This window comes from Rhinoderma darwinii, chromosome 2, assembly GCF_050947455.1.
Source record: "Rhinoderma darwinii isolate aRhiDar2 chromosome 2, aRhiDar2.hap1, whole genome shotgun sequence".
NCBI lineage: Eukaryota > Metazoa > Chordata > Amphibia > Anura > Rhinodermatidae > Rhinoderma > Rhinoderma darwinii.
The window spans coordinates 461,080,173-461,106,508 of NC_134688.1; positions in this window are offsets into that span (position 1 = coordinate 461,080,173).

A 26,336-nucleotide genomic window follows, 5' to 3' on the forward strand; every position below is an offset into this window, starting at 1 on the left:
TTTTTGGGGTGTGTGTCTCCAGTGGCATAAGCTGGGCATGACACATTTGCCAATGAAATGGCATATCTAGGGAAAAATATAAATTTTGAATTTGCACCATCCGCAGCGCATTCATTTATGGAAAAGACCTGTGGGGTGAAAATTCTCACTAGACCCCTTAATAAATGCCGGACTGTCCGCACCGGAAATCCGCAGCAGACAGTCTGTCCATTGGTTTCCAAACCTTTTTAGTTATCTTCGTGCAGACGTTGCGGACAACTCCGCTGCGGACTATAGGCTGCGGTGCGGAATTTGGTATCTGCAGCATACACTGGCTGTTGCGAACTTGATGCGTACTTGTGGCGGAATTTCTCCATTGACTTCAATGGAGTTGCAAAATTACGCAATGAAATCCGCAGATGTTATGTGCGTTGCGTTGCGGATTGCTTTCACGAACAGGATATTTCTTCATTCTGGCTGGACCTATGTGTTTCGAGGTCTATAGCCAGACTGAGATGACATTTTTTAAAAGAGAGCAGGATGTACTCTTCACCTGAATCCGCAACGACTAATCCGCAGCAATTTACTTCACATTTTAGGCAAAGGCGCAATGGAATCTGCAACGCAGGTTATGTGCGGCATTGATGCGGACAGTGTCTGTAGAAATACGCCACGTTTCAACATGCCCCAAAACCGGGAAGCGCCGCATAAAAATTAGAGAGCTGTCTTGTTATGGTGGCACATGCTGGGCCCCACATATTGGCATATCTATGGAAAAAATCCCATTTTCACTCTGCAACATCGAGTGCACACTAATTTCTACAAAACACCTGCAGGGTTAACATGCTCACTACACCCCTGGGTGAATGCATTGAGGGGTGTAGTTTCCAAAATGGGGTCACTTCTGGGGGGGGTTTCATTGTTTTGGTCCTACAGGCGCCCAGAAACCAATGCAGCAAAATCTGCACTCCAAAATGGTGCTCCTTCCCTTCTGAGCCCTGCCGTGTGCTCAAACAGCAGTTTATGACCACATATGGGGTTTTGCCATACTCGGGAGTAATTGCTTTACAAATGTTGGTGTTCTTTTTTTCCTTTATTTGTTGAGAAAATGGAAAATTTTGCGCTAAAGCTACGTCTTATTGAAGAAAAAGGTTTTTTTTTATTTTCACTGCCCAATTCTAATAAATTCTATGAAACATCTGTGGGGTCAAAATGCTTACTACACCCCTAGATGAGTTTTCTCAAGGGGTGTAGTTTCCTAAATGGAGTCACTTTTTGGGTGTTTTCATTGTTTTGTCCCCTCAGGGGCTTTGCAAATGCGAAATGGCCTTTGCAAATCATTCCTGCTAAATGTGATCTCCAAAAGCCAAATAGCGCTCTTTCCCTTCTAAGCCCTGTCGTGTGTCCAAACAGCCGTTTATTACCACATGTAGGGTATTGTTTTACTCGAGAGAAATTGCTTTACAAATTTTGCAGTGCTTGTTTGCCTTCGGTCCTTGTGGAAATGAGAAAAAATTTGCTAAACCTACATTTTCTTTGAAAAAAATTTAGATTTTTATTTTCAGGGCCTACTTCCAATAATTTCTGCAAAAAACCTGTGAGGTCAAAACGCTCACTATACCCCTAAATAATTTCCCTCGATGGGTGTAGTTTCCAATTGGGGTCACTTGTGGGGGGTTTCCACTGTTTTGTCCCCTCAGGGGCTTTGTAAATTTGACATGGCCTCCGCAAACCTTTCCTGCTAAAATTGAACTCCAAAAGCCAAATGGCGCTCCACCCTTCTAAGCCTTGCCGTGTGTCCAAACAGTCGTTTATGACCACATGTGGGGTATTGTTTTACTGGGGAGAAATTGCTTTACAAAATTTACAGTGCTTTTTCTCCTTCAGTCCTTGTGGAAATGAGAAAAAATTACCTAAACCTACATTTTCTTTGAAAAAATTTAGATTGTCATTTTCAGGGCGTAATTCCAATAGTTTCTGAAAATAACCTGTGAGGTCAAAACGCTCACTATACCCCTAGATAATTTCCTCAATGGGTGTAGTTACCAAAATGTGGTCACTTGTGGGGGGTTTCCGCTGTTTTATCCCCTCAGGGGCTTTGCAAATGTGACATGGCCTCCACAAACCATTCCTGCTAATTTTGAGCTCCAAAAGCCAAATAGCACTCTTTCCGTTCTAAGCCCCACCGTGTGTCCAGACAGCCGTTTATGACCACATATGGGGTATTGTTTTACTCGTAAGAAATTTCTTTACAAATTTTGCGGTGCTTTTCTTCCTTTAGTTCTTGTGGAAATGAGAAAAAAAAGATTTTAATTTTCACGGCCTACTTCCAATAATTTCTGCAATAAACCTGGAGGGTCAAAATGCTCACTATACCCCTGGATAATTTCCTTGAGGTGTGTAGTTTCCCAAATGGGGTCACTTTTGGGGGATTTCCACTGTTTTGGCACCGCAAGAGCCCTTCGAACCTGACATGGTGCCTAAAATATATTCTAATAATAAGGCCCCAAAAGCCACTAGCTGCTCCTTTGCTTCTGAGGCCGGTGCTTCAGCCCAGTAGCAGCCTAGGGCCACATGTGGGATATTTCCTAAAACTGCAGAACCTGGGCAATAAATACTGAGTTGCATTTCTGTGTTAAAACTTTCTGTGTTATAAAAGAAATTGGATTAAAAATTTATTTCTTCAAAAAAAGTATGACATTTCTAAATTTCACCTCTACATTGCTTTAATTCCTGTGAAACATCTAAAGGGTTAAGAAATTTTCTAAATGCTGTTTTGAATACGTTGAGGGGTGAAGTTTTTAAAGCCTTTCTTACAAGCAGATACATTTAAATTGAGAAAATTTTTATTTTTTGCAATTTTTCGCTAAATTTTTCACAATTAAATACTGAAAATATCGAACAAATTTTGCAAGTAACATAAAGTTCAATGTGTCACGAGAAAACAATCTCAGAATCGCTTGGATAAGGTGAAAGCATTCCGAAGTTATTACCACATAAAGTGAAACATGTCAGAGTTGAAAAATGAGGCTCTGCCAGGAAGGTCAAAAGTGGCCAAAGAGGGAAGGGGATAAAGCACTAAGTTATATTGTGCTAACTGCTATTAATAAACCACAGTGATTATATGAGACCCCAACTCATCCCATAGATATTAAATGAGGGTTATTGCATTGGTAAACTTATGACAAATACAGTAAGACATATTAGGGCCTGCTCATGCAGGCCTGTTTTTCTGTTCAATGATTTTTATAAAAAAATTTCCATACAAAAAATTTTTCATACAAAGAAAAAGAAAACAATAGATGCACGATATACATGTCGCATTCCAGTGTTAACACAAGTGTTAGTGTCCTAGTTTATATGACTGTTTTATATCTTTACATCTGTAGAACTTGTAAACAAATCATCAAAATAACAACGTAACATCGCTAGCAGTATTACTTTCTTCAAGTATATTTTGTACAAATGTTGCTAATCCTTCCGTTACCAATTTGGCGTAAGGGTATGTAGGAGCTATATGTGTTGACATAGGGGGTTGGTTGACCAGCATTCCCAGATATTGGAGAATTTAGTGAAATTCAAATTTCCATGTGCTATTATTCTTTCATATGCAAAGGATGAATTAATTAAAAGTAGGAGTTCTACTTGAGTTGGTACGTCCACACTCTTCCAGTGTCTGGTCACTACCAGTTTTGCCATCGCCAGTATTTTGCACATCAATGTTCTGAATTTTGGAGGGATCTCTTCTATCTGTAAGAACAGTAGAGCTAACTGAGGGGATTTAGAAATTCGTATTTCAAACAAGGATTCTAATAGTGCAAATACTTCTCTCCAGTACTCGTGTACTTTTTGACATTCCCATAGTACATGTAACAGCGTGCCTTTGGTACCGCAACCCCTCCAACAAGTTTCTGGCACTGTTGGAAACATTTTATGTAGTTTGTCTGGGGTATAGTACCATTGTAAGTGGGTTTTAAGAGCTGCTTCTAAGTGCGAACTGCATTGCAAGGACCTATGAATTTGTTTATATGCTCCCCTCCAGTCTTCTTCTCCAAAAGATTTCCCCAACATCCGCTCCCATGTCAGGATATTATGGGTTTTCGGAAATCAGCGTGTCCTGATAATGTGTCGTATATCCCCTTAAGTATTTTGTTAGGTTTAACTATTAAGTTAAAAAGTTTCATGTTGCATAGAAGGTGCTGATTTTTTAAGGTTGCTATGTAGTGTCTAACCTGTAAGTATTTATAAAAATCGCCCCTGGGAAGAAGATATGCGAACCTCAAGTTCTCAAAGGAGTTTAGCTGATTGTTAGAGTATAAATGAGACATTAGGGTAAGGTTCCTTGATTTCCAACTGTTCAAGTTTAAGTGTGGAATAGCTAATTCTAGTACCTCTATTGGTATCTGTGCATTCGAAAGAGGCACAAGATCAATGGAATGTTCTTGTATGTGTGACCAACTTCTTAGGGCTGCTTTTGTGATTGGAGATATTTGTGGTGGCGTGGCTATGTGCCAGAAGTCCAAAAACATGAGAGCTTTTAGGTTTGCCGGGTAAACATAAGATGATTCTATATGTACCCAGTGAGTTGTGATTTTATTCATCCATCCAGGATGATATAGCGCCACCAGAGTAGAAGTATAATATCCATATATATCTGGTACACCCAGTCCCCCTAGTTTCCTATCCCTAGTCAAAATATGTGCTGCAGCTCTAGGTTTTTGATGGGCCCAAATAAATTTCATTATCTCTCTCTGGATAGTTGTAAAAAAAGATTTTGGTATCACTATGGGAACTGTTCTAAACAGATACAGCAGTTTGGGTAGCAGTAACATTTTGAATGCAGCAATCCTGCCTATCCAGGATATTTCAAATTTGTGTAATCTAGTCATTTCAATCTGTAATGTTTGTAGGAGAGGTTCATAATTAGCTCGGTATAAAGCCTTATGAGATTGCGTCAAAGTGATACCTAGATACGTGATGCCTTTTTCTTTCCAGTCGAATGGATATTTATGTTTTAGGAAATGTAACACAGATGGCAAAATGTTTAGCGGCAATATTTGAGACTTCTGGGTATTTAGTTTATATAGTGAAATCTGCCCAAAAGACCGAATGCATTCTAGTACCGCTTCTAGTGAGTCCTCTGGGGAGGCTAAGGAGAGGATAATATCATCCGCATAGAGTGAGATTGTATGCGGTCTACTGTCAATATTTATACCCTGTATATTGGTATGTGTTCTGAGAGTTTGAGCTAAGGATTCCATAGATAATATGAACACTAGGGGGGATAGCGGGCACCCTTGTCTGGTTCCATTTATAATTTGAACCGTGTCAGATAGTACACCATTAGTATACACCCTAGCTGAGGGGCTTGAGTATAGTGCCTTTATCGCTTCTATTATATTTCCTTTAAATCCCATCTTTTCCAATGTATCAAAAGCATATTCCCAATGTATGCGGTCAAACGCCTTTTCCGCGTCTAACGCTAACAGAACCGATGGTGTCTCCAATTGTTCTATGTTATGCAGAATTCCTAGTACTCTACGGGTGTTGTCAGAAGCTTGTCTACCTTTCACAAATCCCACTTGATCTTCTCCTATTAGTGTGGGTAGCATGGGGGCAAGTCTCATGGCCAGAATTTTTGCATATATTTTTACGTCCACATTTAGTAGGGAAATGGGTCGAAAGTTTTGAGGGGCATCTGTAGGTTTGTCAGGTTTTGGGATGGTAACGATTAAAGCGGCTTGATTCTCTGCTGGCATGGAACCTGTATCCATTGCTTTTTGGAAAAATCTGCGCATATAAGGCATTAGTATACCCTGAAGAGATTTATAATACATATTCGTAAGTCCATCTGGGCCAGGGGACTTGCCATTGGGAAGTGTTTTTAGCGCCATTGAAATCTCTTTTTCTATGAATGGTGCACTTAAATTCATCAATTGGGTTTCTGAGAGTTGAGGCAAATCTATTTTTTGTAAAAAGGCCTGTATATCTTTTTTCAATGGATGAGGGGAGAAGGGATCTTGATCCAGACTATATAAGGATGAGTAGAAGGTACGAAATTGGTTTGCGATTTCTGTGGGATGGGTTATTTTTGTTTAGGTATGCGGATCTAGTAAAAATGGGATCTTGGATTTTTGATGTTGTGTTTTTAATCTACTCGCTAACAATTTTCCCGCCTTATTATTCTGCGAGTAATATCTTGCTTTGGTTTTTTTAAGATTCTTCTCATATTCTGAGAGTAAGCTACATCTTAGGTGTTGTCGGAGAGTGTACAATTTTTCCGCATTTTGTGGCGTCTGCTTAATTTTGTTCAGAGTTTCCAGTGAGCCTATTTCTGCCGTAAGAGAGGCAATTAAAGGAACAGTGTCATCAGAAATTATTTTTTTATATGTTAAAGATGTTAGTGCTTTATTAAAAACTTTCATATTTATTTGTGTGTTTGTGTTTTACTTTTTCTTATTTTTACACTTTTTCTTCCCTATGGGGGCTGCCATTTTTTGTTCCATTTCTGTGTGTGTCGATTAACGACACATACAGACATGGAATACGGCAGCCACAGTCCCATAGGGACTGCGAACGGCTCCCGTCCCATTGACTGCAGTGTACGGCGTCTGTGTGGGAACTGCGCATGCGCCGCTCCCACACAGTCCTATTCGAAATTGGCGCCGTCCGGCGCCATTTTCCTGTGGACCGGAAGTCGCGGCCGGACAGTAATATTACTACTTCCGGTCGCGGCTTCCGGATTTCTGCACTTGCACCAGCGGCAGCAAACGGAGCGGACGGGCCGGAGGGAGCCGCGGCGGCAGGAGCAGGTAAGAGATTTCAATGTATGTTCGTGTTTGTGTGTGTTTACTACTGTATGTAAACCTACTACACTGTGGGTTACCTTAAAAAATGGCGACACACAGTGTAGGAGGTTACACCGTCCAAACCCCTCGTTTATCCCGGCACTAGCCAGGATAAAGGAGGGGGGGATGCTGAGAGCTCACTAGAGCGAGGGCTTTTAACCCAATGTTGCAATGCTGCAATTTTGGGAACAGCTCCATCTAGTGACCAAAAATGGGTAGTATTATAAATTAGAAATAATTTATAATATTTCCTGGACTCGTGCAAAAAAAAAAAAAAAATTTGAACAATGTTTAACCACCCACACACTAAATGTTTAATTTTTAAAAAAAAAACATGTTTTTCTGGCAACACATTCCCTTTAAAGCCATCTTCTGTTTTTTTAGTATATGACCTAAGCGAATGAGAGTGCCTCTGATAAAGGCTTTATGGGCATTCCAAAGGGTGAAGTCATTTATTTGGGCATTATCATTCTGTTGAAAGTATTCTCGGAGATCATTGGCAATAGTTAGTTTGTGTTCTGTATGAGATAATAAAAAAGGGTTGCATCTCCACAGATACGTAGGGTTAGATATATTGCTTTCTTCCAGAGTCAAAGTTATCGCCGCATGATCCGACCATTTTATATTCTCTATAGAAGAATTTTTAGTAGCAAAGAGCAGTTCCTTGTCCACCAAAAATAAGTCTATGCGGGAATAGCTATTATGAGTTGGGGAGTAGAAAGAGTAATCCCGTTCTGTACTATGTTGAGCCCTCCAGACATCATACAGTTCTTGTTTCGCCACTAAAGGACCAAGCTGGGGTTGGGGCTGGCGACTAGGGTGCGTAGTATCTAAAGATGCATCGACTATGGCATTAAAGTCCCCACAAATGATTACCCTTCCCTGTCTAAATTTGTTAACTATTCTAATTATTTTGTGAAAAAAGCGAATTTGGTGGCGGTTGGGAGCGTAAATATTTACCACTGTGTATGTGATGTTATTAATCGTACAGATTAAAATAATGTATCTGCCGTTTGGATCATTATGGACTTGTAGTTGTTGAAAAGCTACTGAGTTTTTTATCGCTATTAAGACTCCTCTCGACTTAGACGTATAGTGGGATTGGAATATATAAGGAAATTGATGATGCTTAATTCGGTTTACATCTATCTGCAGTATGTGTGTTTCCTGAGCACATAGGATGTCACAAGCTATATCCTTAGATTCTTGCCACATGTGCGCTCTCTTGTGTGGGCTGTTCAGGCCGTTGACATTGAGTGAAGCTATTTTAATTGTCATTGAAAGGACATGAAATTGTGGAGACTGACCCTATGTACAAGGAATAAACAACATCACAATCATTAGCTGCATCTAAGGTAAGTATCTCAAACCCTTTCTCCTGTTCATATTCACAATTAATATATCTACTGCTAGCACAAAGATATAAGAAAAGTACAAACAAAAAACAATAGATTCCACATGGATCTATCACAAACCATGGACAAATACAGCTGTCCATGAACTTGGGGGAAAAAATAGTCAGCTTGATATCAGGTCAAGATGACCGCAACTACACCTGTAAAAGCTTATCCTCAGGAAAGAATAGCTTTAGTGAGGGAGGTACTTCCGTTTCGACGACCAGCAGGAATCTCATGTGGGAAGTAGAAGAACTCGACCCACTGTTGTCTTCTTTGTGCTTTCGGTGTTTTCGGTGGTCTACCCTTTGCCATTCATCTCGAATCCGCTGAGGGGCGTGATTGGATTGCTGAGGTTGCAGGCGAACTGGTATGTCCCACGATTTTAGTAGGAGTGTGCCTTCTGGCAGATTTCGGATCACGTGCATAGAGTTGTTTCTATGGATGAGTAGGCGAACCGGGAATCCCCATCTGTATAGGATCTTGTTGTCCCGCAAAGCGGTTGTAATCGGGGCCAAATCTCTTCTTAATTGTAAAGTTGCTGCTGATAAATCCGTGAATATAGATAGGTTGTTGTATTGCGCTGGTATGGCATCTTTTCTTTTGAGGGATGTCATCAGTTGTTCCTTCACATGAAAAAAATGTATACGTGCTATTACGTCACGTGGCACATCATCTGTGAGGTGCTTTGGTTTTGGAAGTCTGTGAATTCTATCTATAAGTAGATCTCTTGGGTTGCACCCAGGTAGCATGTTTTGGATGAAATCTTGTGCGTATTTCTGCAGGTCAGGCGCAGCGACATCTTCGGGGATCCCCCTTAATTTTATATTGTTTCTGCGGGATCTGTCTTCTAAGTCGGCCATTTTTGCCTTGATTTGAGAAACTTCTGTTTCTAAGTCGTAATGAGCGTCGATCAGCCCATTATGTGAGGTTACAAATTCGCTAAGCTTAGATTCCGCGTGTTGAACTCTAATCCCCACGTCCTGTATTGCTGTGGACAGGGGATGTAGCATTTTGGCAAAACCAGCCTGTAGTGATGTACTAAGAGCCTGGAGCATATTCTTCATTGTCAGTTCTGTAACCACATTAGTTGAAGATGGCATATCATCTAACATGTTTCCCTCTGAGATAAGTGCCCCAGGGGACGTGTTATGTCCTTCCGATATTGCTGGGCCTGTTATTGGAAGAAGGATCTGCCTTTGTGGCGATGAGCTCCTTGAGCTCAGTAATGGCGGCGACGGGGATACTGCATGCTGTGAGCTCTGCTCCTGATGTCATCCCCGCCGACCCGTGGCAGCGCGGCTTACTGCCCGAGTGTCCCTGCAAGTTATATCCTCAGTGGCGTCAGGGTATGGGGAGGCTTGAGTCGGGACCGAGGCACTTCTCCTCTGTGTACTCACAGTTGCAAGTGGTGAGTGTGGCGGCGGCTCAGGTTTTTTTTTTGCTTTTTTTTTTTTACAAATCCCTCAACAGGCAAAGAAAAACCGCAAGCGTTTTTTGCCGTAAGGTACGTCAGAAAGTCAATGGGTATTTGGGACGAAAACGCCTTAAGATAGGGCATGTCGCTTCTTCTTCCCGCAAGCATTTTTTTACCGCTCGCGGGAGAAGGACGCCTCCACCTCCCATTGAAATGAATGGGTGCCAATTTCGTCAGTTTTTTTCCGCGGTTTTTGCCGAGGTTTTCCTGGCGAAATATGAAAAGAAAGCTCCGTTTGAACAGGGCATTGCAATCTTTATTGTAGTTTGCCAACGTTAATGATGAACTATGAGCAGTTCTAAGTCTGATAACCACTCTGTCCTATCTTGGATTGTACTTTCAAATAGTAAAACAACAAAAATAGCAATAAATAACCGTTCTTTAAGATGTGCGCACATTTTGGACAGTGTATAGAGCTGTCTGTCATACCTGCTACAACATCAAGCCAATTGTTTTGCTGGGATCTTTGTTTCCAGCCTAGCAGCGTCATGCTGCAATGACAACGGACACCCCCTCGTCCTCATGACACGTTATACACACCCACTACTCTCCTGTCCAATCAAAAGATGGGATGATGTAATGATGTGGGAGGTACGAAGGGTGGAGCCTAGTCTCCTTATAGCTGGTGTTCTCGGCGCCGCAAGCCATTGCTTAACTGAATCTGAGAGCACAGGTCCGCCATCAGGACTCATGCTCAGCAGTTCTAACTCCTCACCTGCTAATATATCACGATAGCAGTCTTCACTGCTACAATCTTATTATCGCACAATACTCCTGACGATTCCTCGCTCTTGAAGCGTAGGGGGAAACGCGTTGAGTTCTTTACAAATCGATACAAATAGCACCACAGTGTGTATATTGTAGCAAATGAATGAGATTATCCAGCAATTATCAGTTTGGGTTTTAGGGCTTGGATTGTAGCCAGGTCTTCATTATCATTCACTTCTACTTGTTATCAATTGATCTACCCACACTCATTTAATATCTAAGGAATGAGTTGGGGTCTCATATAATCACTGTGGTTAATTATTAGCAGTTAGCACAGCATAACTTAGTGCTTTAACCCCTTCCCGACATTTGACGTATCCATACGCCAAAGTCGGGTAGGGGAAGTATGGAACGGGCTCACGGAGTGAACCTGCTCTATACGATGCGGGTGTCGGCTGTATATATGCGGGGTGGCGATGGTTGCTATGGCTGCCTGGGGGCCTAATGAAGGCCCCCAGGTCCGCCATCTTTGTGCTCCTATGAAGCCCTGCCTCAGGCAGGGCTTAATAGTTGCCTGTCAAAATCACGATATACTGCAATACATTAGTATTGCAGTATATAGTGCAAGCAATCTGTCGCTGCAGAATTTACATTGTCCATTAACGTTGGACATTATCTGCATTTGTCTATGAGTTCCAAATTAATGAATGCCCTCTCAATGGTGGATCTGAGAGGGGCCGGCCGGAGAGAGACCATGACACGCAGCTTCAGTGTTCAAACAGTCTCTGCCATGGGGGGCAGATGCATCTTTATTTATAATGAAGAGAGAGAGAAGGTGTTACCCTCATGCTTACACATATACATACCACATATGGTAAAACATAGAGTTCCAAGCAACTTATCTCAACATATATATTTAGTTAAAATGGATTGCAAGTGGTTTTGGGTTTTGTCATGTCAGCCCTTGTATCAGCTGATTACAAGGTCATTAGGTCATGTGGCCGAAGCCTTAGAATAGAATACTCATCCCCCCTGTAGGCTGTTGTTAGCAGATCTGTGAGCTCCAGTGACAACTGTCTATAGCATTTTTAGGTTCACACATATTAAGATAATTAAAATATTTTTGACAATTCCCTTCTTTTGAACATAAAATTGCTTAGCCATGTATTCGAATATTCGTTCGAGATTACGTTCTGGCTAGATCCCCTAGACCAGGGCATTTTTTAATGCCATTCACCGCGAAACGAATACTCAGGATACGTGTCTAGCAATAGGTGCGCGCACAGCGTTACATACTGTACACACCTGAAGAGTTAGGGAATTACAGGTTTCACAATTCGGGCAATACCATCTATCTTGGTGGTTTTCTACGGCTTGACAGATAACTTTATCAGGTATGGAAGCATTTAGTGTCACGTAAACAGGTGGCTCTGAATGTTTTCTCCCACCTCGGTTCTTAGGGTGGTGGGTGGTCTGGACCTCATGCACTTTAATATCCTGTGCTATTTTCTTAACTGCTGATACTTTTGCAATCAAACATGTTACTTAATATATCTCTATCTAAGTAGCTGGTTGTAGTCTAGCTAAGGTACATACTCCTGGTCTCCTGGGTGGCAACCACTTATATGCCTCGTACCCACATATATGACATACATGTTGGGTTGAAGCACATCCCTGGAGTGATTTAACACTTCTGCAATCCAGGAGAACAAGATCATGTCCCGTCTGGTGGCATTCATCGATGCCCCCCCTTTATTAGTTAGATTACCTCGTATTGCACCCTCTAGACCCTTCGTCATCCATTTTCTAGCTCTCTCTGAGCACTAGGAGCTGCCAGTTGTTCTTATCCACACACAATATACATATTCTGTGTCTCTTCCCTCACAGCCGGTGAGGTTTACAGCATCAAACAACATGTCATTTTTATTAACCTGACCTCTGTTTACACATCACACACTGTCATTGGGGTAACATCCAATCATGGACGGCGGTATTCCTGGCCTGAGATCTGTTTTCCACAGCGCTTCCCTCTTTGAATATCTTACATGGGTAAACAGACGGAACCAATACCCCCGCTGCTATTACAAGAGGAACAACTCCAGGAGTGTAAGAGTTAAGCGCTAGGGAAAAGAGATGGGACCGCAAGGCCAAGGCAATAACCTCATCTATCTTCACATATGGCATCTTTTCTGAATAGAGACATATACAATAGTCCAGCAAGTTAGTCAATACTGATATCGCTTGATGTTTGATAAACGTGTCATTAAACTCTTCTTCTAGCTCATCATTTAGACAATAGGTAATGTAGAGATGACAGAGAAGATGGTGGTCAGCTGGAGCTTGACGAGACCCACAGTTCATCGTGATTGAGGACCTTTTAGCAATGACCGGCGTGTCCAAGCTCTTTCCTTCCAATGTAACGGATGTGGAAGTTGTGAGCTGGACTTGGTACGGACGTCACAGTGCGGCTCTAGTGCTTTACGGTGTCTCTTTAAACACGCCAAGTCCCCTGGCTGTATACAATGTCCTCCTTTCGCTTAGGTTCTGGAATGGAATCATAAACATATTTATACATCTGCGTGAGCTGTTTCTTCAGAGCTCCCACATAACTGGCCAGGTCAGAGGGCAATAGGCAGGCACTCAGTCCAGGGTTTATGAGTTTCAGCCATGACCTTCTGGATTTTTAACTTAAAAGTCCCATTCCACCTTTCTACCTTCCCATTGCTCTTGGGATACGGGGTGTGAAAAGCTGCTGTATACCCAGGACCTGCAGGATGTCTTGGAGTTCCTCTCCAGTAAAGGGAATTCCTCTATCACTTTCTATTGTCTCAGGGACCCCATATCTACATACCACTTCTGAGAGCCATCTTTTACTTTTGCTGTGACCCACGTTACTGGCCACGCCTCAGGCCACCCAGAGAACAGATCTACACGGACCGGTACATGTTCATACTGTCCCACCTTTGGTAACGGAGTCAATCTGCAATTGCTGATATGGGTAGGCCGCCTTTACCATATGCCTTTTTGCAACCTGCACAGTTTTGCCTATGTTATGGCAGACACATATCATGCACCTCTGGACAAATCTGGCAGCAGCACTTGCTGAAACCTCGGGGGTACCCACCATTTGCTCACCATTGCACTCATTCCTTCTCTTGACACCTGCGTTGGTCCGTGCATTAGTTGGGTTATCATGGGGAAGAGGACTCTGGGTAGGCACATCCTGTTACCCACCTTCCATATTCCATCTTCCCCTTCACTGGCACCTTTTGTCTGCCAATGTCCTTTTTCCTCTTATATGGCTTGACTTTGTAGTCTACTTAATATTATCATGTCTATGGGACCAGATACTATGCTGGTCAAGAATACTACGTCCTCCTCTATGAGGGACATGAGAGCCGCAGCTTTCGCAGCCTTGTCTACTAGTCTATTTCCCCTCGCTTCGGGGGTAGCTTGCATTTTAGTAAGAGCTTGCACTTTACGTATATTTACCTGCTTTGGCAGTGTCAGAGCCTCAAACAGTTCTCTCACTCTCTCAACATTATGGGTTTACCCGTGGATCCAGCAAAATCTCTGCTCCTCCAGATTAGGCCATAATCATGTGCAATACCAAAAGCATATCTAGAGTCAGTATATATAAATTTACCTTCAGCCAGTCTACACACCTCAGCGAGTACCTTCACCTCCACCTCCTGTGCTGACACGGAGGATGGGAGTGGTTGTTACTTTATTACCTCTGTTTCAGTGGTGACAGTATATACCCAGTCTTGTAGCATCCTTCATGGTGGTACCTGGAACCATCTACAAAAGAAACTCAAAAGCTGGATTAGATATTGGATCCTTTGTTACATTTTTTTAATGTTTTTATCTCTATTGGCATTCAAGACAATTATGTTGGTGATCTGGGTACTGGGGAATCAAATGTGCTGAGAAATCAACTTCCCACCAGGCTGGAAATTCACTGTCTACTATTTCCTGCGACTTATCCCATTCCCTCTCAAGTCCCCCATTGACCATGTATCCTTCTCTTCCTCCTTTGTTGAACCCTGCGGAAGCAATGTAGTAGGGTTTAACACTGTACATCAATGTATGGTTCAGTTAGATGGGGTAAGGAGACTTGTCTTATACTTTGTAGACATGAGCTTAGTGTGTGCTTGATGAAGAATCTCACTAACAGCACGGGGCACCCTGAGAACTAGAGGCTAATCTTAGCACTGTGTCTGTTGTCTTGTCTTTGAGAAGAGCAGCTGCTGCTACTACACAGATACAAGACGGAAGGTACAAAGTTGGGAGAGGGGCTTATTATAAGGACATACACATTTCTTCAGTACCTCGGCCTCCAAATACTGTCTTTCAACTGTGGGAGGCTCGGAGGGCACTGCTTCAAGTGAGGTTTGGGGCTGTTTGCAAACAATTTTAACAGTCACAGGGGCCACAGACATACGTCCTACATCTGTTTACCCTGTGCCCAGAAGGAGGACAGGACCGCCCTCAATATTTCCTGAGATGTGGGGTCCTCCTCCTCTCAGTGCAATCCCCATAGAGTGCAGCACACATAAAATTTTGCATATCATCAGCAACTTCAATCTGTCCATCAGCCTTATATTGGATGACAACCTGAATTGCTGCAAGGATGTCAGAAACTATAAGATTGACTGGACAGGAATCTGACACCATAAACGTGACAACAGCTCTTGTGAATGCTGTAATCTTATTTGCATTTTCATTTCATAAAATATATTCCCAATATGTTACTGTGTGTGTGTGTGTGTGTGTGTATGTGTGTGTGTGTGTGTGTGTGTGTGTCATGTGCATATGTAATGTATATACCATCATTCGACAGAAAGGATACTCTTATAAATTATTAGGAGGTTTGCTAAATATTTGTTTCCTTAATTAGTATATGTCAATTATTAAATAAACCAATCTATTAACACATGATGAAACATATCGTGCACTATACGCGTCATCATATGCCAATAGAAACCTTTAATATCAAATAATCATAAACTAAAATGTAACAATGACATATAAGACCTCCTGTCTTGTCACTTCTCATGTGGTGATTTCAAATAAACCATTTCCCTTTAAAAATAGTTCAGCGCACACACCAGTCACTCACACACCAGTCACTCACAATACCAGCTGTTCCCAGACACTCTCAGTACTGAGAATCCAATCTCACACATTATATACCTTTTGTGTGTGACCTTATGTAAAACAAGTATATAACTAGAGTGACTGTGTATAACCTCCTATTCTTGGATTCTTCATCCAATGAACTATAATAATTTAGTAATGCGAATCATATTAAATTTAAATATGATTGTGAATTTTTTTCCATTGTGGTCGACACATAAAACACATATAACGTAACATATAACATATAAACATAAAACATATAATACTCAATCCTGTGATTTTATCAGGCTTCTTTTCCTTTCTTTTTTTAATCTTTAAGTTACAGTTCTTATTTTGCACTATATGTGCACTTTCTGCAGACAAAGCTAAACTACAGATAACAGAGAATGTAGCATTAACCCCTTACTAGCCAAAACTTATGAGCTACAACGTCAAAATGTCACCATGTGCTCCTGTCAATCAATGACAAAACCTCTTCACATGTTTTTTTTTCCCACAATGGATATCTGAGACCTCCTGCTCTTGTAAGTAACACACATTAGTTCTATTAGTCTAACACGGTTACTACAGATTAACAATAAATCTTGTTAGACATTCCATGCAATTATTAAAATGACTGTTAAATAAACCAAAAAGGAAAAAGATTTACAGTAAAGTTTAAAATGTCTTGGAAAACTCCTATAACGAGAGGAAATTTCATTAGTGACAAATTAGGACAGATGATATACAGTATATTCCAACAAGCAGATCTGGATAGAAATCCATAAGAATCTTCACTTTATCAATCTCACTTCTTCTACTATCCGTGTTCATTACACTTATAATTATCCTATTGGCTTTAACTCTATTTCTAGCCAATTCCTAATCCACGTCTATCTATCTCTCTATCAATAATCCCTGAACATTTCACCCAATGTTTTCTTTTTGGGAAGTGAAAAATTAATTGATTCCTTTATGAATTCTCATGACGCCTTTCTCTCAATATATGGCTAATAACTGATCGCCTGTCACCCCTGGAAACCTCTTGTTTCTGGAAACCTTTGGTTTATAAAGCTGTACATAGAATAATTATACGTTGGCACATTCTTTTCTACTGGAATGTCTCTATCTATAGAATTAGACGCTGGTTAATTCTTACTGACAACTGTGTTTCCTTGTGTTTTGTTTTTTTTTTGTTTGTTTTTTCTATTTCTGGTACATTCAATCACTTCTATCTGTTCTCTGCAACTCTGTCTACTAATCCAGGGCCCATCATCTCTCAAGAAATCATCCCATCTAGTATAACTGAGGACTCCACTACTTGGGCATTTCCGTTTTTATTTTTTTTATTTTCTCCAGGTTCATTTACTAAACCGTTTAACAATATCTGCTGCTGTTTTACCACACCCTGTACCTTGGGTGTTATGCCCCAATTCCCGGCTGGCCAGCACTTTACCTCGGGCATACTTCGATCCAGATTTCCCCATGCCTCTCTGCTAAATCCCAGACTTACTAATGTAGTCAACCTTATCCTGACTTTTCGTTTGCTGTGTGATGTCCCGCTGCAGCAAGTTATCAGGGTCAAGACAAAGCTGGCCACATCCGCACTAACTCTTCAGTCGATTTCAATCCTGGCCTACTTAACCCTTCGGCCTATATTTAGTCTGTCATGGGGGTTCCCTATGCACTTCTGCTGATCAGTAGGGCAACCGCGTATATCTGATCGGTTTCCTAAACAGCAGCCAATTAACCATACTATACTTTATGTTGTATTTAAAAGGGATGGGTGTGATTTATAACTATCTCACTGTCTCAGGCGCCCATGGATATTTTATAAACTTTCTAGTTACAGAGATGTTACTTAATAATCAGCAACTCATTCAGATCGGGCGTCCAAGGATTAGCCCACATACGTACTCTTACTTCCGGCCAGGTGCGCCTCCTATGGGTCACAGTCTGGATACGCGAAAGTCCTAACAATCGGGGATGGTTACCCGTCACTTCTGCAAGGATCAATTTGCAACCTGATCTTAATACATACTAAACCCAGGGGCCGGAGGGAACACTTCGGACAGGCCGTTTAGTGTTATCTCGGTATTTGGTTGTTTCTGTATGTTTTGGGATCAGAAAACAAACGCTCCCTTATCTCAGCCTCTCACAGATACACTCACAGATTCATTTCTACTCACACGCCTATTCCTATAATTCATACATACAACTCATAGACAAATGGTGTTCATGGTTCCCAAATAGTCAAAAGAGACAATACCTGGACGGCAGCTAAAATAAGAGAGAAGTGCACAGTAAGAATAACATTTCTTACTCACCGGTTTTGTGTACAGTTCTCCGTTATCTTAGCCGTCATCCATCTTCGATTGTCACCTTCGATCTGTGTTGAGAATCCCGGACAAGAGCCCCCAAGTAATGTCGCTGCAGAATTTACATTGTCCATTAACGTTGGACATTATCTGCATTTGTCTATGAGTTCCAAATTAATGAATGCCCTCTCAATGGTGGATCTGAGAGGGGCCGGCCGGAGAGAGACCATGACACGCAGCTTCAGTGTTCAAACAGTCTCTGCCATGGGGGGCAGATGCATCTTTATTTATAATGAAGAGAGAGAGAAGGTGTTACCCTCATGCTTACACATATACATACCACATATGGTAAAACATAGAGTTCCAAGCAACTTATCTCAACATATATATTTAGTTAAAATGGATTGCAAGTGGTTTTGGGTTTTGTCATGTCAGCCCTTGTATCAGCTGATTACAAGGTCATTAGGTCATGTGGCCGAAGCCTTAGAATAGAATACTCATCCCCCCTGTAGGCTGTTGTTAGCAGATCTGTGAGCTCCAGTGACAACTGTCTATAGCATTTTTAGGTTCACACATATTAAGATAATTAAAATATTTTTGACAAATCTAACGATAGCTGGTTGAAGTCCCCTAGGGGGACTAATAAAAAAAGTAAAAATTTGTAAAATAAAAGGTTTTTTTTAATTAAAAGTTCAAAAAACCGCCCTTTACCCATTTTCCCCCTACAGCATAGTATAAAAAATAACTAAATAAACATAATTGGTATCGCCGCATCCGTAAAAGTGTGAACTATTACAATATATCATTATTTAACACGCATGGTGTACGCCGTAAAAAAAAATCGTATGTACCTTAAAATGGTATCATTAAAAACTACAGCTTATCCCGCAAAAAATAAGTCCTCATACCACTTAATTGTCGGCAAAATTAATAAGTTATGGCTCTCAGAATTTGGCGACACAAAATAAATGTTATATTTTACACTTTGGTTTTTACTTGTAAAAGTAGTAAAACATAGAAAAAACTATATATATATTTGTATATTTGGTATCGCCGTAATCATATTGACCCGCAGAATAAAGTTAACATGTTGTTTTAATTGCACAGTGAACAGTAAAAACGAAGCGCAAAAAACAATGGAGGAATCGCTGTTTTTTTCATTTTCTACCCCACAAATAAATTTTTTTCAGTTTCCTAGTACATTATATGGCACAATAAATGGTGCTACGAAAAACTACAACTCGTCCCGCAAAAATCAAGCCCACATAGGACTATATCAACGGAAAAATAAAAAAGTTATGGCTTTTGGAAAGTGGGGAGGAAAAAACGAAAATGAAAATCTAGAAAAGGGCTCCGGCGGGAAGGATTTTCAGCAAGGGAAACAAAATCTCGTTTACCTCGTAATCTCGTGAGATTACGCGTGGCTTGCTGGAATCTCACAGAAAAGATTCAGAAGAGTCAGGATTCTGAATACACATGACGTCCAGGCTGGAGGTCATGTGTATTCATTATCAGGACACTTGTGTATGTGGCTGAACATCGTTCTAGTAAGAACGATGCTGCTGTGTAAATGAATGGAGAGGAGTGCATGATGCTGATTGGTCACTGATTCGTCAGCATCATACACTTCTATTCACAACGCCCAGTTAGTGAAACAAGTAAACACGCCCAGTTAAAAACACAATACACGCCCAGTTAAAAACACAATACACGCCAAGTTGGACATACAAAAAAAACCACGCCCAGTTGTCCATTTAAAACCTCATTTGCATATATATAAAATAGCTCATAACTTGGCCAAAAATGAAAGTTTTTAAAAAAAACACACGTTACTGTTATCTACATTGCAGCGCCGATCACATGCAATAGGAGATAGGGATTTAAGAATCTGGTGACAGAGCCTCTTTAAATGTGGAAATCTTATGCAATCGCCGCATTTTAGGGATTTCTAGCACATCGGCAGACCTCGCAATTAAATCACAAGGTTTGCCGATGACTAGAATGGCGACTGGAGGCCAAACAATGGCCTCCGTGTCTGCCATGTATGGAAGGCTATCAGGACCAGCCTCCTGATAGGCTTCATGTCAGAGTGACAAGAAGTCACTGTGTCGTTCCCGATGTACTCTGTCGGTGACCATGTGCATCGGGAACCGGGAGGTCAGCTGTCCACGACAGCTGACACTCAGCTTTTTTCGATCAGCGGCTCATTGCCGCTGATATTGGCAAATAACCCCTTAAATGCGGCAATCGATTGCGGTGGTTGTGGTAGCATCCGGAGGCCAGACAATGACCTGCGGGTCTGCCATGTATGGAAGCCGATAAGGACCAGCCTTTGGCTGGTCCTCGTAGACTTACAGTCAGAGTGACTGTGACGTCACAGTGACAGTTGGAATACATTACACTACTAGGTAGTATAATGTATTCTAACAGCGATCAGTGCTGCAGGTAAAAAAGAAAGTGTAAAAAGTAAAAAAAGTTAATAAATATGTTTTACAAAAGTGTAAAAATAAAAGTTGTTTTTTTCCCTATAATAATAATTTTATTATAGGAAAAAAAATTTTAACTTTAAAAAACAGTACACATATTTGGTAGCACCGCGTTCGTAACGACCCAAGCTATAAACTATAATGTTATTTTCCCGCACTGTGAACACCGAAAAAACGAAACGACAAACAATGCCAGAATCGCTATATTTTTGGTCACCACCCCTCTCAAAATATAGAATAAACTGTGATCAAAAAGTTGCATGTACCCCAAAATAGTACCAATAAAAGCTACAACCCGTCCCGCAAAAAACAAGCCCTTAGGCTGGGTTCACACTGAGCTTTTTGACGAGTTTTTTTACGTGAAAACAGCGCCGCAAAACACGCCAAAAAACAGCCGAAAATGCCTCCCATTGATTTCAATGAGAGGCGGAGGCGTTTTTTTCGCGCGAGCGGAGAAACCAGCTCACGGAAAAAAGAAGGGACATACCCTATCTTCGGGCGTTTACGCCTCTGACCTCTCATTGACATCAATGGGAGCAGAGAAAGCGTATTTCGCTGCATTTTATGCCCGCGGCGCACAATGGAAGATCGGCGTACAGCCAGAGGAAAATCTGCCTCAAAATTCCATTTGGGTTTGATTTTCCTCCTGCAAAAAAATCTGTGTGAACCAAGCCTTAGGGCATGACCAGACGTGACGTATTTCTTCCGCCACTGTCCGCATCAATAGCGCACATAATCTGCTTTGCAGATTCTGTTGCGGCTTTGCCTAAAATGGGAATTAATTTGATGCGGACTAGCCGTTGCGTATTCAGGTGAAGAGTGCTTCCCTTCTCTCTATCAGTGCAGTATAAAGAGAAGGGGCAGCCCTTTCCCTAGTAAAAGTAAAAGAAATTCATACTTACCCGGCCGTTGTCTTGGTGACGTGTCGCTCTTTCAACATCCAGCCCGACCTCCCTGGATGACGCGGCAGTCCATGTGACCGCTGCAGTCTGTGATTGGCCTGTGATTGGCCTGTGATTGGCTGCAGCCGTCGCTTGGACTGAAACGTCATCCCTGGAGGCCGGACTGGAGGAAGAAGAAGGGAGTTTTCGGTAAGAAGAAACTTCTATTTTTTTAACACGTTGATCTATATTGTGATCGGAAGTCACTGTCACTGCAATGAGTCCGCAACAAGTCCGCTACACGTCCGCAACAGCCAGTGTATGCTGCGGACACCAAATTCCGCACCGCAGCCTATGATCCGCAGCGGAGATTTCCGCAACGTGTAAACGAACCTAACTAAAAAGCTGTGGAAAGCAATGGAGAAACGTGTACGCTGCGGATTTCCGCTGCGGACTGTCCGCAGCGGAATTCCAGAGCAATTCCGCCACGTCTGGTCATGCCCTTACACTGCTTTTTTGACAGAAAAATAAAAAAGTTATGGCCCTCAGAATCTGGGGACACAAAAAATGTCTTATTTTATAAACAAGTCATTTTATTGTGCAAACGCTGCAAAACATGAAAAAAAATATATACATATGGAATCGCCGTAATCACACCGACCCGCAGAATAAAGTAAAATTTAATTTATAGCGCGTGATGAACGCAGTAAGAAATAAAGAATTTAAAACGCCAAAATCACTGTTTTTAGGTCACCTTAGCTCTAAATAAAATGTAATAAAAAGTGAAAAAAAACCTGAATGTACCAAAAAAATGGTACCAATAAAAAACTACAGCTCGTCCCACAAAAATAAGCCCTCGGACCGCTCAATCGACCAAAATATAAGAAAGTTATGGCTCTCAGAATGTGTTGATACAAAACTATTTTATTTATTTTTTTTACAAATAGATTTTTCTTTGAAAAAGTAGTAAAATATAAAAAAAACTATACACATTTGGTATCACCGTAACCGTATTGACCCGCAGAATAAAGTTAAGTTGTCTTTATTACCGCACGGAGGAACAATGGAGGAATCACAATTTCACCCCGCAAAGAATTTTATTTTCTGTTTTCCAGTACATTATATGGTACTTTAAATAGCGTCAATAGAAACTACAACTCCTCCCACAAAAAATAAGCCCTCACACCGCTCTATTGATGGAAAAATAAAAAAGATATGGCGTTTGGAAGGCGGGAGTGAAAAACTAAGATTGAAAAGCAAAAAAAGATCAGTCCTGCAAAGGTTAATTAATTTCTAATAAAAAAAAAAACTATTACCACATATCGAGTATTGTCGTACTCGGGAGAGATTGCGTTACAAATGTTGGGCTGCTTTCTCTCCTTTATCCCTCGTGAAAATGAAAAAACTCAACTTTATAGTGGACAAAAATGTATATATTATTTTTCACGGCCCATTTCCACTAAATTCTGTGGGGTCAAAATGCTAACTATACGCCTAGAAAAATTCCTTGAGGGGTGTAATTTTCCAAATGGGGTCACTTTTGAGGTGTTTCCACTGTTTTGGTACCTCCAGTGCATTGCAAACACGACATGGCACTGAAACCAATCCAGCAAAATCTGCGCTCCAAAATCCAAATGACGCTCCTTCTCTTCTGAGGCCTGCTGTGGGTCCAAACAGCAGTTTATTACCACATATGGGATATTTCCGTAATTGGGAGAAGATGCTTTAAAAATGTTGGGCTGCATTTTCTTCTTTATTCCTGTAAATATGACAAATTTCTATGTTTTTTAAGAAAAAAAAAGAAGATTTCCATTTTCACAGGCTAACTCCAATAAAGATAGCAAAATACCTGTGGGGTCAAAATGCTAACTATACCACTAGATAAATTCCTTGAGGGGTGTAGTTTCCAAAATGGCGTCAATTTTGGGGGGGTTTCACTGTTTTGGCACCACAAGACCTCTTCACACCTGACATGGTGCCTAAAATATAATCTAAAAAGAAGCAGACCCCAAAATCCTGTAGGTGCTCTTTTGCTTCGGAGTTCGGTGTTTCGGTCCATTATCACACTAGGGCCACATGTGGGATATTTCTAAAAACTGCAGAATCTGGGCAATAAATATTGATTGCGTTTCTCTGGTAAAATCTTCTGTGTTTAATTTAGACAAAAAAAAAATGGAATTTGTAAATTTCCCCTCTAATTTGCTTTATTTCCTGTGAAACGCCTAAAGGGTTAAGAAACTTTCTGAATGCTGATTTGAATACTTTGAGGGGAGCAGTTTTTAAAATGGGGGTGATTTATTAGGGGATTCTAATATATAAGGCCCTCAAAACCACTTCAGGACTAAACTGGTACCTGTAAAAATAGCCTTTTGAAATTTTCTTGAAAATGTGAGAAATTGCTGCTAAAGTTCTAAACCTTTTAACGTGCTAGAAAAATAAAAGGATGTTCAAAAAATGATGCAAACATAAAGTAGATATATGGGAAATGTTAACTAGTGACTATTTTGTGTGGTATTACCATCTGTTTTACAAGCAGATAAATTTACATTCAAGAAAATGCACATTTTTGCAAATTTTCCCAAAATTTGGGTGTTTTTCACTAATAAATATTGAATTTATAAACCAAATTTATCCACTAACATAAAGTACAATATATCACGAGAAAACAATCTCAGAATCGCTTGGTTAGGTAAAAGCATTCGCAAGTTATTACCACATAAAGTGACATGTCAGATTTGAAAAAATCTGCTGCGTCCACAAGGCCAAATCAGGCTGCGTCCTAAAGGGGTTAAATAAAAATAAAAATTACGTTGTTATTGCACTAGACATAAAACAGGCCATATGTATGATCAGCTGAAGGGGCCGTGGCGATTGTGCGAGGTCTCCTGCTTACCCTGTGAGACATTTGGATCTGCGCATACTGTATACCGCAACTACATCAATGAGATGGTAATCATTGAAATGGCCGCAGCGTCGCACATGCACCGGCTCATTTCAACAAAACATTTTCGTGTGTGCGTAAAGTTTGACCACAAACAAGCAAACATTAATGGCATAATAGCAAAACAGGTCATAAATAACCAATTACAGCAAAGTGCAATGTGTGTATTTACTTACTTATTTTCTGACGCTGTAACTTGTTCCCTGCTCCCACCTGTGCTGCAAAAGCTCCTTTCTAGGTTCCTCCCCCGCTGGCATCCTTTTTATAGCGGTCCTGACCGCGTGTCCCATAGTTCTGGGGGGTCATGCACCAGGCGGATCAATTTCTCCACATCCGTCTTGTCTGTTAAATGCTGTGAACTTTGGCACGCCCTGCTGTTGCTTGGCAACGGATCCGTCACAAACTGACCCATAGGCTTCAATGGCCGTCTAAAGAGTTATTCCCAACTGGTGAGGCGCCCACTGACCACAGACTCCAGACGGAAACTAGCAGACAGGGGGCAAAGGCCCCCTCTTCACTAGTCCCAGCCTGGTATCTGCAGCCAGCGGCAGCCCGACCAGGCAAAACGGGGGTCCGGTGACCCCCGTTCTTGATACAGGTGCGAGTCCCAGAGCTGGGACCCGCATCTATTATACAGTTTTTACCATTTCTGTGGATACTCCATAAATGTCTAAGTTGGGAATACCCCTTTAAGCGCTGTTTAGTGGTATTATATGGAAATTGAGTTGAAGTATTATCTGGAAACTATATGGCAGTATTATGTGGGCTCTTTAGGGGCTATTATTTGGATATTGCTTAATATTTGACCACTATATGGTGGTATTATGTGGGTTGTATATGGCAGTATTATCTTGGCAGTATATGGCGGTATTATATAAACAATCTAAAAATGTCAAACTGCCTAGGACTTCACTTTCTTTAAAACCAAACCTACCTGTAATGGCAGGGGGTAGGGAGACGGACAAGTGAGCCCTAATCTACCCGCCACTCTATCCGTGCCTACTTGCAACGACCCCGCCCTAGGCGACGGGGTACAACTGGGCGGCGGTCCCTGCGCTCAGTAAGTGCACGACAAACACGACAAACATACAAAGGAACACAAGCAAGAAAAAGGGGCCGTTGCCCACGGCAACACCGTGAGCAACCAGAGTGGTGAACGAGCCGAGTCAAGCCAGGAGTGTGCGAGGTACAAAACGAAAAGCAGAAGAGTAGTCGGTAAGCCAGGGTCTGTATGGAGCAGGATCAAAAATAGCAGGAGCTGTAGCTGGGCCAGGAAACCACAAGGAAAGAATCACAAGCACCGAGGGACAGGAAGTGCAGGCTTAAATAGACCGAGGGCGGGAGCTAGCTGAGTCTGGCCAGGTTACGATAGGCTCTCCCACTCCTAAGCCTGCCAGCCTGAATGGTGGAAGCAGGAGTCAGTCTCAGGGATGTATTCTCAGGTGCTGACTGATTAGTTCTGGGAGTTAACCCCGAAGCTGTGCCTGGCAGATCCTTTACAGTACCCCCCCTTTTATGAGGGGCCACCGGACCCTTTCTAAGTGGACCTGGCTTACTGGGGAAACGCAGGTGGAACCTCCTGACCAATACCCCAGCGTGAACATCCCGGGCGGGTACCCAAGTCCTCTCCTCGGGCCCGTATCCTCTCCAATGGACCAGGTGCTGGAGGGAGCCTTGGACCATCTTGCTGTCCACAATCCTGGCCACCTCGAATTCCACCCCCTCAGAGGTGAGGATGGGAACAGGAGGTCTCCTCGAGGGAGCCAAGGACGGGGAGCAGCGTTTGAGGAGGGAGGCATGAAACACATCGTGTATCCGAAAAGACGGGGGTAACTCCAGCCGGAAGGAGACAGGATTGAGGACCTCAATGACCTTATACGGCCCAATAAACCAGGGAGCAAACTTCTTGGACGGAACCTTGAGACGCAAGTTCCTAGACGACAACCACACCAGATCCCTGACCATAAACAGGGGGTTAGCAGAACGTTTTTTATCAGCCTGAGTTTTTTGTACGCTCTGGGACACCTCTAGGTTTTTCTGAACCAGGGCCCAGACTGTGCACAGTTCCCGATGAACGACCTCTACCTCGGGATTGTTGGAACTACCAGGTGAAACGGAGGAGAACCGTGGATTAAACCCAAAATTACAAAAAAAGGAGAGACCCCTGACGAGTTACTGACCCG